Raw genomic sequence first — 19,161 nt, 5'->3', positions numbered from 1 at the left:
TATTTTGTTAAAAATCAGAGACGGGTACTGAAGTGTGTACACAACCAATTCTATCCTAGGGAAGAGTAGGATGGTGGATTGTGGTAGGCTATGTCACAGATAGACATAGCCATAGCATTTAGTCATACAGCTATTTAAGAAAGAACACCGCCCCACAGTTGGTGTGATATTACAAAGCAGGTTTAGCCAGAAAGTCTTTAGTTTCCAAGTGACTACTTTAATCAGATCTGATGTGATTGAATTTAAGACCGTTGCGTCAGCCTTTCTTAAAATGGTTGAGTCAGCCATATAAAACCCATTCTGGGATAGGCTACATTTTCGTTCTCGCTAACAGACTATGGATTTCTACTAAAGGGCACTAAATAGTACTGAGCGATTAGTGGTTTGTGAGGTCAGTTCTATTTCGGTTAGATTATTAAAAAAGAATCACGGTTTTCAATACCGATAAATAATGTTGACATTAAATGCACTTTGCATTATATGGGTTGAATGCTGTAACACTGAATAAAACAATTAATAAAAGTCCATGATGGTAGTGACTGCCCATTACTGCTGATCACTTATTAACCATAATAATAATAATAATAATAATAAGCCATTTAGCAGACGCTTTTATCCAAAGCGACTTACAGTCATGCGTGCATAATTTTTTTTGTGTATGGGTGGTCCCGGGGATCGAACCCACTACCTTGGCGTTACAAGCGCCGTGCTCTACCAGTTGAGCTACAGCTCAACATTACTTTAATAAGATATGTTTTATTTGACGACTTTAATATTTAATTCCAAGTCTCTATAGAGCTGCTGCTTACGCTGTCTGAAAAAAAATCACTATTTTAGTAGTTCTTCAAAGTAAATAAGGCATACTTTTATGACTGCTGAATACCAACTATCAATCACTTAGATCATGTATTATCAGGCTAGCGAAGGAACTGCTTTCTATTCCTCTCCATCATGTGTTCTCTTCTCTAGTGCCTGCACCGCACAGACCAGACAAGTTTAAGCGGGTGTGCAATGGATTATGGTCATTGTAGTTAATCACCATGTTTTCTGCAATAAACTACGTAGAATACTGGCCTGTGGAAACTACAACTCCCCACTACATCGCACAGTTCAGGCTTCATCTGATTTCTCTCTACAGAATCTGCACATCGCGCTCAAAGAAAAAACCTGAACGATTGACATTTTAAAAATTGCACCGAAGCCCTCAATTAGTTGTTTAAAACAAAAAAATTACAGAAATGTTGGCAATTTCAGCACTAGCACTAAATGACTTGGCACCTTGATTTCCAATCAGGTTGTAAGCAGTGTTCCTTAATCTGTTACTAACTAGAGCTGGGACGCTAAACTAAACTAAAATTATCAAAACCAACATTGCCTTCCCCTTACCGAAGCGTTTTCTTTAACGTCGGTAATCTTTGGTGATTTTGCTACACAATGTTCCTGTAGATTGCTCTAAAACAATTATTTGGTCAACGGTAATATAGGCATGATGTTGATTCCTGCTATGAAAGTATCTGCCTGTACCCGTTTCGCTGTAGGCTGCTGACTCGCAAGGAGGAGGGAGAGCTGCATTCTGAGAAGCTTATAAGAAATCCATCTATGACTTTTGATGAACCATCAAACAGGCAAAGCGTCAATACAGGACTAAGATTGAATTGTACTACACCGGCTCCGACGCTCGTCGGATGTGGCAGGGCTTGCAAACTATTACAGACTACAAAGGGAAGCACAGCCGCGAGCTGCCCAGTGACACGAGCCTACCAGATGAGCTAAATCACTTCTATGCTCGCTTCGAGGCAAGCAACACTGAAGCATGCATGAGAGCATCAGCTGTTCCGGACGACTGTGTGATCACGCTCTCTGTAGCCGATGCGAGTAAGACCTTTAAAATAGGTCAACATTCACAAGGCCGCAGGGCCAGACGGATTACCAGGACGTGTACTCCGAGCATGTGCTGACCAACTGGCAAGTGTCTTTACTGACATTTTCAACCTGTCCCTGACTGAGTCTGTAATACCAACATGTTTCAAGCAGTCCACCATAGTCCCTGTGCCCAAGAACACTAAGGTAACCTGCCTAAATGACTACAGACCCGTAGCACTCACGTCTGTAGCCATGAAGTGCTTTGAAAGGCTGGTCATGGCCCACATAAACACCATTATCCCAGAAATCCTAAACCCACTCCAATTTGCATACCGCCCCAACAGATCCACAGATGATGCAATCTCTATTGCACTCCACACTGCCATTTCCCACCTGGACAAAAGGAACACCTACGTGAGAATGTTATTCATTGACTACAGCTCAGCGTTCAACACCATAGTGCCCTCAAAGCTCATCACTAAGCTAAGGACCTTGGGACTAAACACCTTCCTCTGCAACTGGATCCAGGACTTCCTGACAGGCCGCCCCCAGGTGCTCCCTGTAGCTCAGTTGCAACGCCAGGGTTGTGGGTTCGTTTCCCACGGGTGGCCAGTATGAAAATGTATGCACTCACTAACTGTAAGTCACTCTGGATAAGAGTGTCTGATAAATGACTAAAATGTAAATGTAAAATGTGGTAAGGGTAGGTAACAACACATCTGCCACGCTGATCCTCAACAGGGGGGCCCCCTCAGGGGTGCGTGCTCAGTCCCCTCCTGTACTCCCTGTTCACCCATGACTGCATGGCCAGGCACGACACCAACACCATCATTAAGTTTGCCGACGACACAACAGTGGTAGGCCTGATCACCGACAATGATGAGAGCCTATAGGGAGGAGGTCAGAGACCTGGCCGTGTGGTGCCAGGATAACCTCTCACTCAACGTGATCAAGACAAAGGAGATGATTGTGGATTACAGGAAAAGAAGGACAGAGCACGCACCCCATTCTCATCTCCTTGAAAATACTTGGCATGGGTCCTCAGATCCTCAAAAAGTTATACAGCTGCACCATCGAGACCATCCTGACTGGTTGCATTACTGCCTGGTATGGCAACAGCTCGGCCTCCGACCGCAAGGCACTACAAAGGGTAGTGCGTACGGCCCAGTACATCACTGTGGCCAAGCTTCCTGCCATCAAGGACCTCTATACCAGGCGGTGTCAGAGGAAGGCCCTAAAAAATGTCAAAGACTCCAGCCACCCTAGTCATAAACTGTTCTCTCTGCTACACCCAGTCAAAAGTTTGGACACACCTACTCATTCCAGGGTTTTTCTTTATTTTTACTATTTTCTACATTGTAGAATAATAGCGCTTGATTGTTTTTGCGACTGCACTTGAAAACTTTCCGGATTGACTGACCTTCACGTCTTAAAGTAACATTTACATTTTTAGTCATTTAGCAGACGCTCTTATCCAGAGCAACTTACAGTTAGTGAGTGCATACATTATTATTTTTTCATACTGGCCCCCCGTGGGAATCGAACCCACAACCTTGGCGTTGCAAACGCCATGCGCTACCAATTGAGCTACATCCCTCGATGGACTGTCGTTTCTCTTTCCTTATTTGAGCTGTTCTTGCCATAATATGGACTTGGTCTTTTACCATATAGGGCTATCTAACCCTACCTTGCGTATGGTTATGTGAAATTACAATATTTTCTTTCAATATCGACACAATTTTGATTAAACAGAAATAGCAGCGATGTGCTTTGGATTAAATATGATGTTTCCTTTTCCGTGCCTTGTAGCCTACTACTGAATATGGTGCGAATGTATGCTCAGATGTCACCTTCATGTGAAGAAGCACAATGATTTTCGGTGCCTGAACAGTTACAATAATTTGTCTGCTGGACACTGATCATGAGTCAGATTTAGACTATTGTCAATCAGACACATGAGGATGAACATTACATATCATGTAAGGAGATATTGAAATCTTTTATTTTTATATGGATCCATAAATGATCAGGTAATGACTACAGTTATACATTTCTGAAAGTATGTGGATTCGTTCATGCCTAAGTATAAAGGCTTAGATACAGTGGGGGAAAAAAAGTATTTAGTCAGCCACCAATTGTGCAAGTTCTCCCACTTAAAAAGATGAGAGAGGCCTGTAATTTTCATCTCACCACTTTTTAAGTGGGAGAACTTGCACAATTGGTGGCTGACAATACTTTTTTCCCCCCACTGTATATCAGCATGTTGACACATACCCTTTGCAGTATCAAAATATTCAACAAATATGTAAATGGGTGCAAGTGCATTAGTGGCGTGTCTTGAAGGGATCTCATCCCAGATATCTCCCTGGACTCATATGGTAGCAGGGAGATTTAAGGTCCGGATTGGATGCATGTAGAAACTGTCCCATTACGGAGAATATCCTAGCTCCATATGAAATTAAGGACATGCGTATCCGGATAAATATAGATAAAGATATCCACTGATATTGACCCTTTTCGCCCAGTGCATTTTAATTGAAAACAATCACAGTAAGGCACTTAATTGTTACCCAGAAATGATTTGATATTGAGGTAAAAACGGCTGCATTGGACCTTTAACAACAAGCCTACAGAGAATGCCAAAACCTGCATTTCACATACATACCTGTCATTGGAACAACCGCTGCCAATCATGTCCTGTAAAAACTGGGTTGCCATGGTGACCTACCTCTCAGAGGAGTGTATAGGCTCTGTAGGTGCGGCCCGAAACTACACCTGACCCTTGAGCTGCTGTCCGGCTGACTGTCCCAGATACAGAACCTTCATCTGCAGTCACATAAAACCGATCTGATAAGGACAATAAAACTGATAAGCTAAATTCCCTTACAAGTCTGCATGCTATTGTCCACAGCTTGGAGCTAAATGTCTTAGTTCTGGCATTTATGTGACATTTGCAGCACCGGTAAAATAGGATTAATGCCTGACCGTAAAGTACAGTATCTCTCGATGGAACCACTTCACACCTCCGAAAGCCTGATGGAATACCATAAGGGAGCTGTGGAGTTGCGGTGTGAGTTAATTTGCATAAAGATCTACAAATCAGCCTTGGGCTAAAATTATTAAAAATAAAAAATAAAAATAATAAAAATAATAATAATAATAAAAACATCAGTATGTCAATATTTGTGTGTTTGAAATATGGAATGCACACAGTAATATGTGTAAGATATGATAGAAAATCATATTCGCAACCTTTCCTCTGCCTGTCAAACGCCTCGTCAGCTCTGGGCGATACAGAAAGTGCCCCGAGGAGGCGGGTCTACGTAGCAGTTAAGCCAATTGCTAATTTAAGATATGAATGTATGACATAAAATGTAGCCAATCAGCGATCTTAAATCGAATCCAAGGAGGGCGATTATTTTATCGCCCAAGCTCGCTCCTGATAAAATAAGGACCGGGCTCCAGTGGCGCCATTTTTACTAGACGACAATGGCGAGCGCAAACGTTACTCCTCCAAGACCCAACCTAACTCGGTGAAATCTCTCCTCCAAGATCCGTTTGAGAGGAGAACTTTGTCAGAGAAAGTTCGGGTGAAAGAGCTGGGCCCAGATCAACCTGACCTCTCAATCAGACAGCAGGCTAGCGAGAAAGGGAAGCAGTATATGCGCGGCTTCTCCCGTAGCTGGTACACCAGGAAGGCTTGGCTAGCTGGGTGCACTGATGCTAATGCTTTATTTTGCTTTCCGTGCTTGCTTTTAAAACGACGGGGTCAGATTCAGCATGGACAGGTACCGGAGTGAGGGATATGAAGCACCTGTCAGAGAAGGTAAAGAAACATGAGAACACCAGGGCACACATGGACAACTCTGTAAAGCTAGCTGTATTAGGAAGGGTGAACATTGCTACGCAGCTGGATGACGGCCACAGGATTGCGGTGAGGAAACACAATGAGGAGGTGGATAAAAACAGGCACATTCTATCCAAAATTATCGATTGTGTGAAGTTCTGTGGGGCTTTTGAGTTGGCCTTGCGTGGGCACGCAGGAGACTGACTCCTCGGACAACCCCGGCATTTTCCGGGGCTTAGTGGATTTTGTTGCCTCCCTCGACAGTGTGCTGGAGGAGCACCTGAAGACAGCTACCGTTTTTAAGGGCACGTCAAAGACGATACAGAACGAGCTGTTGGACTGTATGCTGTCAGTGCTTAAGGATTACATCCTGGAGGAAGTAAAGAGTGCTGATTTTATCGCCATTCAAGCTGACGAGACGACTGACGTTTCCACCCACTGCCAGTTGGTGCTTGTGATACGCTACATCGATGCTAAAAGTAACGTCCAAGAGCGTTTTTCGAGTTCATTTTGATCGAGAACGCAACCGCCCGACACCATCGCTACAGCGCTGCTGGAGAGGCTCAGCACCATACTCTCACATGGACAAAAGGCCAAACTTATTGCCCAGGCTTACGACGGAGCAAGTGTGATGAGGGGAGCCACCGGCGGAGTGCAGCGTAAAATAGTGGATGTGTACGAAAATGCGCACTACGTCCACTGCTATGCACATCAGCTGAACCTCATCATGCAGCAGGCTACTTCACGCATCCCCAGGATCGGCACTTTCTTTTCCGACCTTGCAGGATTTTCTGCTTTCTTCTCCAGGTCTCCCAAGCGAACCACCGTGCTTGACGAAGTGGTTGCGCATAGACTCCCCAGAGCCTCTACAACACGGTGGAACTTCCACAGTCGCGCTGTAAACACTGTGTACGAGTACAGGGATGACCTCCTAACGTGTTTCCAGACCATCAGAGACTCTGGGAACTTTGATGCCCCGACTGTCAGAGAGGCGGGGGGCTTTGTGAGGATGCTCGAAGACGAGGCTTTCTGTTTTTTCCTGGCACTGTTCCACAAGATCATGCCAAATGTGGACATGCTTTTCAGCCAGCTGCAGAAGAGGAACATCGACCCTGTCTTCATTAAAGCACTTGTCCAGAGGTTCACAGACAGCATGCTAACAATCAGGTAAATAACTATATTTACTATTGGCTGATAAAGATGTTGTTAGAAAGATGAATAGTTCACTTACAACAGTTTAAAAGCCTAAATGTGTCTGGTCATCAAAGTGAGTGATTATCATAGAGCCGTCACAATTATATTTGTTTTAGTATTTTAAAAGGAAAGAGAAGACACAATCAGACGTTGATAATAATGCAGGAAAGTACTACACAGTTTGTAATAATTATTCAGGTGTCCACCAGGTCAATTTCTAGAAGAGACCTAGTTGTTATTGAAGATTAACTTTATTGCTAAGTGCACAGCAGAACAAAATGATGTTGCATCCCTCTCACAAATGTAATAGAAAAAGGCTTTAAAACGTAATAACATCAGTTAATTATGTACATCACAGGTTAAAAGCAGTTACTAGACATAGTTTGTGTGTATATACACACTGTCTGTCTGTCTGTCTGTCTGTATATATATATATATATATATATATATATATATATATATATATATAAATAAAAGTCACTGGTTGTGTGTTGAGGGGGAATTACAGTGAGTTAAGAAGTCTGATTGCAAGTTATCAAATTAAACTTTATTTTTTGGACCCAGGGCCTCAATTCCCTCTTTGTGTGGGGACAGCGCATCTGACGAGCAGCAACAGCCCATCAAGCGACGGAGGATGCTGGGACCAGGAGAACAACAGAGGTTGGCTATAGAGGTAAGTTGTGATGTAATTGTCAGTGTTTCCCCCCTAGAACTTTTTTCAGGCCTGGTAGTATGTAGCCAAAACCCTGAACAATCAGCACCTTGGTAATCATATACTTGAGTTGGACATAGGCATGTGTCAGTCAGGATCACTTGCATCAAAATAGCTTAATTGCAAATTAAAGCTGATGATGTATCTTTTACAGGTATGTGATACCATCCTGAGTCATGCCAAAGAGAGGTTCTCCTTCACCCAGCACCTCATCAGCGCAACACTATTGCACGGAGAGTTGTTCCCACAACACAGTGTGAAGTTCTCCGATACAGCGCTTGAAACAACCGTGGAGGCGTACCCCATGTTGAACAAGGCCAAGCTCAAAACCGAACTGTCCCTCATCTATGAGAACAGTGAGTTCAAGGCTTGTAGTGGTGCAGTGCCCCTGTACCAGTTCTTCATGGAGAACAACCTTCAGAGCACTTTTACAGAGACTGCCAGCCTCCTCAAGATCCTCATCACCACACCCATGACAACTGCTGAGTCAGAAAGGTGCTTCTCTACACTGAAAAGGATCAAGACCTTCCTGAGAAACAGCATGACACAGGATCGCCTGAACGCTCTGGCCATGCTCTCCATGGAGAAGAAACTTGTCAGGGACATTCCTGACTTTAATCAAAGGGTCATTGAGAGGTTTGCCACTCAGAAGGACAGACGGGCAAAATTCCTGTACAAATAAGATGACAGACACACACACACAGAGCAGCTCTGGCCGCATGTTTCTTTGTATATAGTTGACCTTAGCATAAAAAATCCAGTTATATATGGTACTCTAGAAAGTCTTAATAGTGTCTTTGCTAATATTACTGTATATATGTTGTTTTGTATCAATTAATTGTTGCAGTTCTGGAGCACATTAACAATTAGTCACATTTAGTATGATCATAAAATACTGTATGCTATTCTTCCAGTCAAAGGTTTGAGTTCATCCACTTGATATCCATTTCTATATTATACATCCTTTTATACAGTGTAAGATTTCCTATAAACTTTATAATAATTTCATGTTATTGTCCACTTTCCACTCTGTTCTGACAGCATGCCTGTTGCGTTGCCTGTTTACTACCAATGGTGAAAAGTTCACTTTAAATGCAAATGAAAGGCTTGGGTTTGTGTAATATGTTTTTGTGTAAGAATGCCTCAACTTTTTAATATTGGCATTAAATAATTACTGAATGTTTCACTGAGCACTGCTGTCCTGCAGTTTGTGTTAAAATATATCGCGATGGTTACAGGAAAAAAAAAGTATGGCACAGCCCCACCGAGAATATTTTTCACCAGCCGCCACTGCTATGAAGATTGTTTAAATGTATAAGCGCAGCTGTTGAAGCAAAATGCTCATACCAACGAATATGAGATGTGTGCGGGAATCTGATTTTTGATTGGATTGTTGACCCATTGTGGGAAAAGGCTATCGGATAGCATTATCAATTCTCCAATTGATGAAAAATGAACAAAACAAAAAGAAACAAAGACAAAACTGAAAAGTAAGAGTACGATGCAAACCAGACAAGATTTGGTTTCAAACAGTTGAAGCACAAGAGATGCAAATGTAAATTCATTTGAAATGAATGAGTCAAATGCTAACTTACTCGATATACTCTACTAGCATATTCTAGCCTACTTCTAATAATAAGTGCATTATTTCATGTAAAAGGATAAAAATGCATTCCTGTTTGTTAACCATATTTAAACATAATCATGTAAAAACACACATATAGCCTATCAACTCTACCGCCAATGTGTGGACACAGTGACTGAGAATCAGAAAGTGACGGTTTAGTGATCTGACAACCTGGCCCATGAATATTGTCCACGTCTAGGCCTTGTAACACACGATAAATAGGCTTCTTTGTATAATGTTTATAACCACTGACTTGTCATGGTTCGCAATGCTACATTTGTGAAAATAAAATACTGCGGCTATAGTTCACGACACAAACATCACCCCGGGGCGACCACACCAACTTTACGCTCAGTTGAATTTTTCTTACCTTTGTGTTCACTCCAACGAGAACGGGCAACGGGGACTGACGAACCACACACGCTCGAAAATAAACCTTTTCACAAACCAGTCGAGTACTGAGCAAAAGCGCAACAAAATAAATTCACGTACTTTGTTCGGTTTCTCAAAACATTTCCTTTCACGTAGCTGCCTCCACCTCAATCCACTCGACCTAGTGACGTCACCACAGCCAAGGCAGGCTTGCGGGGGGTGGGGGTACGTTCATGGCTAGATTGGATACATAAAGCTTATGTCTATATATATATATATATATATTCATTTTAGGTAACCCGAACTCTTTTCCTAACCTTAACCTAATTATTCTAACCTGCTACGTTAATTGCCCCAACCTGTTGCCTAAATTCCAGCCTGGCTGATGCTGGCTGATGCGACCCACGTGACCAGCACAAGGAGCTCTGTGAGCACACTGCTCTGGAAAGGAGGCTGTTTGTTAATGCAATATTCGCTCAGAAATTGTGAGATGGCTTTGATTGGTTCTCTCAAATGTATTTTTTTCCCTCAGAGGTTGAGACCTCTCATTGTTTGGATTTCAAAATCCAAACATTGTAATGGAACTGGGCAGCGCTTGGTGGCTCTGTGTGGCTGTGTGTGTGTGTGTGTGTGTGTGTGGGTGGGTGTTTGAGTGAGAAAGCCAACCAGTAAGAGCACAGCCCCCTTCATTATTGACCATTGTGCTTACAACATCAAAGAGCCATTCCAGACTCTGAGTTAGGTGTTAGCCAGAAAGCTCTCCTAACCTGCTACGAAAAGTCAATTCTAACATTTAGTCAAAACCGGGTGTTGCCGGCTTGGCTGTGATGGAGAGACAGGGGACAATGGGTGGTGTGACATGGGAGTAACTTCTAATACTCATATACCCTGTTGACTAATGATTGGTTCTTTTTCATTCAGAAGTTGCCTGAGTCAAAGAGAAAATTCAAACAGCCTAGATTTAAATGCATTATCTGGAATGGAATCAATTTACACAGTGATATAACAATTTGCTTTATGCATGACATGTTGGTGAGCTTCCAGGTTTCTGTGTAAAGGACACATTGCTGACCTTTGTTCAATGTTTATTCTGCTGTACTGTTTCCTTATGAAACGTTTATGTCGTTATTTTGAGGAAGTTTGATTTAAATAAACCAACTAAAGGGAGCTTGTGCCCACTGAATGCAACCCACAGTGATCTTCAGTACTAGGGTATCTGAGCAAATTGATTTGCAACGTTGAACAAAAACAACAAGTTCAGGTGTTTCAAAATGTTTTACTTTTCTCACTGCTGAATGTGACCCAGTTCTCAGGAAGGTCAAGTAACATCACTGTGGAGGACCAAAGTAGCTGCCTGTGACCGGTCTGGCTTGACTTTGGTTATTTACAAGTAAATCATTGCATTACCTGCTCCATTTAACGTCATAGCTTAAACAGACATGACAATGGTGCAATGCAAGGAAGGAAACAAGTGAATTCCTCTAATGAAGACAATGTGGATGCAGCCATTCCGAAATGGGAGAACAATTCATTGGGTCCAATTAGACTGAACCAGTTCTCTCCGTAATGAATGGTCCCTATTGTGGCAACATAGGGCCAATAGATTATCAGTGCTTTGAAGAATTGATTGAGGAGACCATTAGATTTGGAGAGTGCTCCAGATTTAATAACGATCTATGCTGGTAACTGATCGACTGGTCTCTTAAAGGGGTACTTTGGGATTTTGGAAATGAAGCCCTTATCTGCTTCCCCAGAGTCAGATGAACTAGTGGATACCCTTTGTATGTCTCGGTGTCTAGTATGAAGAAAGTTAGAGGTAGTTTCGCGAACCAATGCTAACTAGCGTTAGCGCAATGACTAGCATGCTAGCAGATACCCATAGACTTCCAGTCATTGCGCTATACCCATAGACTTCCAGTCATTGCACTAATTCTAGTTAGCACTGGATCGTGAAACTACCTCTAATTTATTTCCTTCATTCTGGGGAAGTAGATAAAGGGCCTCATTGCCAAATCCCAAAGTATCCCTTTAAGGCTTTATTTAATACAAAGGAATTCGCTGAATAAAAGCATCTGCTATGACAATGTAATGTATGATTATTCTGTGACTGTCATGCACTGAATCTCAATCATCTGAGAAAAAAAGTGTCCCAGTAGGTGTCCTATTATCTTTATACTTTAATTTCAAGATGATTTCTGTTTCCCTTGTTTCTTGGATGAACAGATCTGACTTTCTTTTTCTTTTTTTTTTATCTGACACTTTCAATTAGTATTTTTAGTTTCCCCAGTAATGGCTCTGAGCATTTGTCAGAATCCTGCATTTTTAGCTTGTTTTCAGTAGTGGTAGGACAGTGTAGAAACTTGCGCTAGTCAAAAAAAATCCAATTTTTTCCTATTGGAAATCAAAAGTAATCCTATTGGATCCTATAGTTTTTCTATGTATTGAAGGATTTTGTCACCCCAATCAAGATCCTGTTATAACTTTTTTTCTTAAATGAACCCATTAAATTATAGTTTGTTGTCATTTGTTCCAGTACAATACAGCAACATTAATTGGAACATTGTCGTTGATCGGAAACAACAGTTCTATATTTATTTCGGTTTTATTCCACAATATGGGAGTGATTCAAGGCTGCAAGTTCATTTGCAGTATGATCACCAATACAGTGCACACTTTTTCAACAAAACACTCACTTTAGTTATTTGATTTGATTTTTATTCATGCAACTTCTTGTCTTTGAATTAGACATTACAATATGACATACAATACTATATACAATGTTACAATAACACAAGACTTTGGGGGGCTGTTCCCTTAGAATGCACAGCATCTTTGAAAAATAAATTGTTAGGTACAGTAACACAAAGATATGAACATTTCTTTCATTTAATATATAATAGTCAGCTATGCATACTAAAATAGAATGTTACCTTTACCCTCTTTATGTTGCGATAGGGAGAGGAAAATAAAAACCTAAAGATAATGGCCCCGGCTTGGCTGACTGTCTGTGCCTTTAACCACTTTCTGTACCCCTCTCTATATCTGCCTCCCTATCTGTCCTGTCAAAAAATAAAAAAGAATCCAACCTTTAAAAAACGTTTTACCCTAGTGAAACAATCCTATGGGATTCCAAAAAAAAATCCTATTAGAATCCAAAATAAAATCCTATCAGATTTTGGAACCAGTCCTATTGGACTCCTACATGATTATATCCTATAGAATACAATCCTAAAGGATAGGCTACAAAATGTGATAGGATATTTTTTGGGATTCTAATTTGATTTTTTATTAGAATCCTATATAATTTTTTGACTAGGGTGACATGAAACTTAAATTGTTCTGAGGAGTTATTCTAATTACAGCAATATCGCCAAACGTAATACAATAACACAGCAGTAGCCTACATTGAAAAAGAGGTGCATTTTCAAACCTAGCTCCTCGGCTACCGGTATTATGTTTCTTGTCCAAAAGCGCCTCCATGTGTTTGTGTTAAATACTCACACTCGGACGTCGTAGTCTAGTGGCAATGAGGCATAATTACAAAACATTTTACTACAATAGTTTCATAGACCGACAACTAAAGCAAATAATTTGTCAATTTATCAAATTAATACTGATGTAGTTGCATAGCCACGGGAAGTAGGGGTGCAGAGGTTGCTGCAGCACCACATATTTTTTTCACAAAAGTAGTTCACTGGACCTTTAATAGTCCTGTATTAGTAGACAATATAGCCAAAAACTATTTTTCCAGTCGTCGTCGTCATGGTCGCCCCCCCCCCAGCCCCCCAGCCGAAAAAAAATGCAGCACCTCCATCCCCAAACTACTTCCCGCGGCTCTGTGTAGTTGGTGTGTTGGTGTGTGTGTGCTTACATGCTGACTACACGGGGCACTTGGCACGCGCCTGCGTGCGCCATCGCGCACATGTTGATTTTGTCCATCCACACCAGATGTGATCAGGACACGCAGGTTGAAATGTCAAAACTAACTCTAAACCAACTATATTAATTTTGGGACAGGTCGAAACACATATGAAACATTAATGGACATACATTAATATTGATGAAGTTGGTGTGTGTGTGAGTCATAGAGGTAGCCCCTCTCACCCCCCCTCAGCCCTCTATTTGGGGGACCATCAGGGATCAACCAATTAATCATAGTTAAATAACTCATTTGGCCCATGTCAACACCTGCTCTCCCATGACTGTATCCTAGTAGGATGTCTTCCATTTCAGACCAACGATCCATCACTCAGTCAGCAGCTTTTCCAAATCACCTCACTGAGTGACTTCTGGGAGTTCAGCGGCTAACTGCAGCTACACATATTGCTTTGGCCAGGCTGGGCACCTGCTTTGGCACCAAGGCACCCATATGTCTTTGGGTGGTGACACCCTGTCCCAATGGGAATGACTGACTGAATATGATATGATTTACTGGACTGGAGGAGGTTCCTTCTCCAGCTGCCAGTAATACCAAATGGCACATGGCAGAATATTTGATGTAAAGCATAGGTGAAGGCCCTCTCATACATTTTAGCTATGGACTGACAGAGGTTACAAAGTGTCCAGTAAGAAGTTAAAATCTAGAAGCAGAATTCAGAATTTAACCAACAGCACTCTAGATTCCGTGACAAAATCATCAAGAGAGTCATCATTCTTCTCTTATGTCAACCTCATAATCCCCCTCTTTCCCCTCCTTTGTGTCCTTGTCTCAGAGTTCCTTCTGTGAACTTTTCCTATTAAGGAAAAGGGCCTATTGCATTATAATAACACAGAGGGAAAGTGAATTAGGAATAAACATGTGTTTGTGTGCATGACAAAATGAAATGTGAGTGTATATGTAATGCATTTAAGAGCACACAACTTGCATTTATTAGTGTGTTCAGGACGTTTTAGTACCATACATGCATGCATGTGTGTGAGATTCAGTTAACTGTGTAAGTGTACCGGTATGTGGGAATCTATATCATGTGCATCATATGTCCACAAATATCTGTTTCTGGGTCATTCCACCAATTCGGTATCCTGGCTGACGCGCGACCCACGTGACTACACATTCGGTGCCTTTTGAGAAGTGTAACTTGGTAAAAGAAAAGTTCGATTTCACTTAATTTTAACATCCTGTCATAAAGAGCACATGTTCAACTTCATAAAAAACAAGTTTTCCAATCTCAATGGGTTAAATAAAATAATAGGGGCTTTGGGATATATTTTTTTAGACCAGAGGAAAGAGCGCCTCCTACTGGCCCTCCAACAACACTTCCAGCAGCATCTGGTCTCCCATCCAAGGACCAACCCTGCTTAGCTTCTGTGGAATGAAGGGTGGTATGCTGCCTACAACAAAACTAGGGCTTTACAATGATGGTGAAAACTTGGGTGAAGTGGGTTAAAATCTTCCTAGAAGTCACAGAGGGTGCAAGGAGGGGCATGTATTTAGCAAGTCTTTATTCATATTTAAAATCAGATTTATTTAATTATTCATGTGGTTTATATTAATTGACACTTCATTTAATATAACAGGCTTTTATAATGCAGTGTTGGTGTACAATTTCTACTTAAAACCTTTTACTGCAGTGGGGTAAATTGGGGTGATACAGATTGTTTCTTGGTAGTCTTAAACAAATCTACTTTTAAACAAAAGTATATACCTCACACACATGGTTATGAGCTTAAAAAAAGAAGACAGCTGTATCATGTCGGATATAGTTGAAATGTATTCCATTTGGAGTTTGCATCCCAATATTACACTTTTATACATCACAGAAAACAGAAATATAACAAAACCGTTTGACATAGAAACACCGGATTTTCTGCATTTATTTGTATTTTTAATTAATTATGAAATTATGAAAAATATGAATTACTTTACACCCATGAGGCCACTACAGGGCGATTTGGTCATTTGACTGCAGGAAAGGAATACAATATCAAAGGGATGCAAAAGGCAGTCATTTCATGGAACGACCCTTCTCACAATTACTTGGTACTGCAGTTCCCTGAATCATTAGTTAGGGAAGGACCGGGTAAAATTAAATTTAGCTGAAGATTTAATTTGGTAATTGAATAGTGTTCCAACTAAAGAATGTCTATTGGCAGGTCACCAAGTGAATTCTATTGTATAAGGTATCATACCACATCTATGGGCTCGGCCAAAATACATACAGTACAATCAACTCAGGAAAGAAAACCATAGGACTGATATCTGATGGGTACTTCCAATCCCTCAAGAAAAAGAAAAAGAAAAAACATTACTGGGCGAAGCTTAGATTAGTAACATACTGTACTTGATTGCTCTGATTCAGAGATTTAGAACCTCTCTTTTCTTTGTTTTAAACCTTTATCAGTAAAGTTAACTCGTGATCAATGCAACGTCTCAGGACTGTTCTGGTTTGTGATAGTGTGCACTAAATTGGAGCATGCCACTATCAGGAGCAGTTCAAGTTTATGTAATTAAAATGGAACTGAAAAACGGTTTACCTACAAACAGTCAACAGTGTGTAGCAATAGGAGTGTTTAATTCTGTCATGAGTACCTGGAATAGTATAAAGTAATCCTTCTTCCCCCACCCCCAAAAAAATAAAAAATAAAAAATAAAAGTGGTTGTCCCACTGGCTATCATAAGTTGAATGCACCAATTTGTAAGTCGCTCTGGATAAGAGCGTCTGCTAAATGATGTAAATGTAAATGTAATGAGATAGGAGAGGAACATTTGTGTGGCCCTATGTGACAGCCTGGACTTTGACTACAATATCCACTATGAGCTACACATCAAAAGAGACCAAAATATTGTGTAAATGCATAGCTCCCCTCAGACCTGTCGTCAGTACAGCGATGGAGAATGGGGATGTATATGGGTATGGAGGAGAATAAAATGGCGTGAAATACCTCCTTAAGTAAAACATCAACCCCCCTCCCTCTTCTCTATCTTACAGTACCACCATCCTATTCCTGTTCTGAGGTCTATGGGTCTACCCCGGTCCTATTCCTGTTCTGAGGTCTATGGGTCTACCCCGGTCCTATTCCTGTTCTGAGGTCTATGGGTCTACCCCGGTCCTATTCCTGTTCTGAGGTCTATGGGTCTACCCCGGTCCTATTCCTGTTCTGAGGTCTATGGGTCTACCCCGGTCCTATTCCTGTTCTGAGGTCTATGGGTCTACCCCTGTCCTATTCCTGTTCTGAGGTCTATGGGTCTACCCCGGTCCAATTCCTGTTCTGATGTCTATGGGTCTACCCGGTCCTATTCCTGTTCTGAGGTCTATGGGTCTACCCCGGTCCTATTCCTGTTCTGAGGTCTATGGGTCTACCCCAGTCCTATTCCTGTTCTGAGGTATATGGGTCTACCCCGGTCCTATTCCTGTTCTGAGGTCTATGGGTCTACCCCGGTCCTATTCCTGTTCGGATGTCTATGGGTCTACCCCGGTCCTATTCCTGTTCTGATGTCTATGGGTCTACCTCAGTCCTATTCCTGTTCTGAGGTCTATGGGTCTATCCCGGTTCTATTCCTGTTCTGAGGTCTATGGGTCTACCCTGGTCCTATTCCTGTTCTGAGGTCTATGGGTCTACCCCGGTCCTATTCCTGTTCTGAGGTCTATGGGTCTACCCCAGTCCTATTCCTGTTCTGAGGTCTATGGGTCTACCCCGGTCCTATTCCTGTTCTGAGGTCTATGGGTCTACCCCGGTCCTATTCCTGTTCTGAGGTCTATGGGTCTACCCCGGTCCTATTCCTGTTCTGAGGTCTATGGGTCTACCCCGGTCCTATTCCTGTTTTGAGGTCTATGGGTCTACCCGGTCCTATTCCTGTTCTGAGGTCTATGGGTCTACCCCGGTCCTATTCCTGTTCTGAGGTCTATGGGTCTACCCCGGTCCTATTCCTGTTCTGAGGTCTATGGGTCTACCCTGGTCCTATTCCTGTTCTGAGGTCTATGGGTCTACCCCGGTCCTATTCTTGTTCTGAGGTCTATGGGTCTACCCGGTCCTATTCCTGTTCTGAGGTCTATGGGTCTACCCCGGTCCTATTCCTGTTCTGAGGTCTATGGGTCTACCCCCGGTCCTATTCCTGTTCTGAGGTCTATGGGTCTACCCCGGTCCTATTCCTGTTCTGAGGTCTATGGGTCTACCCCGGTCCTATTCCTGTTCTGAGGTCTATGGGTCTACCCCGGTCCTATTCCTGTTCTGAGGTCTATGGGTCTACCCCTGTCCTATTCCTGTTCTGAGGTCTAAGGGTCTACCCCGGTCCTATTCATTTTCTGAGGTCTATGGGTCTACCCCGGTCCTATTCCTGTTCTGAGGTCTATGGGTCTACCCCGGTCCTATTCCTTTTCTGAGGTCTATGGGTCTACCCCTGTCCTTTTCCTGTTCTGAGGTCTATGGGTCTACCCCGGTCCTATTCCTGTTCTGAGGTCTATGGGTCTACCCCGGTCCTATTCCTGTTCTGAGGTCTATGGGTCTACCCCGGTCCTATTCCTGTTCTGAGGTCTATGGGTCTACCCCGGTCCTATTCCTGTTCTGAGGTCTATGGGTCTACCCGGTCCTATTCCTGTTCTGAGGTCTATGGGTCTACCCCGGTCCTATTCCTGTTCTGAGGTCTATGGGTCTACCCCGGTCCTATTCCTGTTCTGAGGTCTATGGGTCTACCCCGGTCCTATTCCTGTTCTGAGGTCTATGGGTCTACCCCGGTCCTATTCCTGTTCTGAGGTCTATGGGTCTACCCCGGTCCTATTCCTGTTCTGAGGTCTATGGGTCTACCCCGGTCCTATTCCTGTTCTGAGGTCTATGGGTCTACCCCGGTCCTATTCCTGTTCTGAGGTCTATGGGTCTACCCCGGTCCTATTCCTGTTCTGAGGTCTATGGGTCTACCCCGGTCCTATTCCTGTTCTGAGGTCTATGGGTCTACCCCGGTCCTATTCCTGTTCTGAGGTCTATGGGTCTACCCCGGTCCTATTCCTGTTCTGAGGTCTATGGGTCTACCCCGGTCCTATTCCTGTTCTGAGGTCTATGGGTCTACCCCGGTCCTATTCCTATTCTGAGGTCTATGGGTCTACCCGGTCCTATTCCTGTTCTGAGGTCTATGGGTCTACCCCGGTCCTATTCCTGTTCTGAGGTCTATGGGTCTACCCCGGTCCTATTCCTGTTCTGAGGTCTATGGGTCTACCCCGGTCCTATTCCTGTTCTGAGGTCTATGGGTCTACCCCCGGTCCTATTCCTGTTTTGAGGTCTATGGGTCTACCCGGTCCTATTCCTGTTCTGAGGTCTATGGGTCTACCCCGGTCCTATTCCTGTTCTGAGGTCTATGGGTCTACCCCGGTCCTATTCCTTTTCTGAGGTCTATGGGTCTACCCCGGTCCTATTCCTGTTCTGAGGTCTATGGGTCTACCCCGGTCCTATTCCTGTTCTGAGGTCTATGGGTCTACCCCGGTCCTATTCTTGTTCTGAGGTCTATGGGTCTACCCCGGTCCTATTCCTGTTCTGAGGTCTATGGGTCTACCCCGGTCCTATTCCTGTTCTGAGGTCTATGGGTCTACCCCAGTCCTATTCCTGTTCTGAGGTCTA

The 19,161-nt window shown here is 42.8% G+C and overlaps 1 protein-coding gene across 1 annotated transcript in view; it reads right to left on the bottom strand.

The window, feature by feature from the left end:
* nck2a (NCK adaptor protein 2a) overlaps positions 1 to 9,809 on the bottom strand; it is a 71,595-nt gene extending 61,786 nt beyond the window's left edge. The window contains exon 1 of the mRNA XM_041843923.2: positions 9,614 to 9,809. The gene's annotated coding sequence lies outside the window, so the exon portion shown is untranslated. The remainder of the gene's footprint in view (positions 1 to 9,613) is intronic.
* Positions 9,810 to 19,161: the final 9,352 nt, after the last annotated feature.

The sequence above is a fragment of the Coregonus clupeaformis genome, chromosome 23 (assembly GCF_020615455.1).
Source record: "Coregonus clupeaformis isolate EN_2021a chromosome 23, ASM2061545v1, whole genome shotgun sequence".
Lineage (NCBI taxonomy): Eukaryota > Metazoa > Chordata > Actinopteri > Salmoniformes > Salmonidae > Coregonus > Coregonus clupeaformis.
This window is presented reverse-complemented; position numbering and strand designations above follow the sequence as displayed.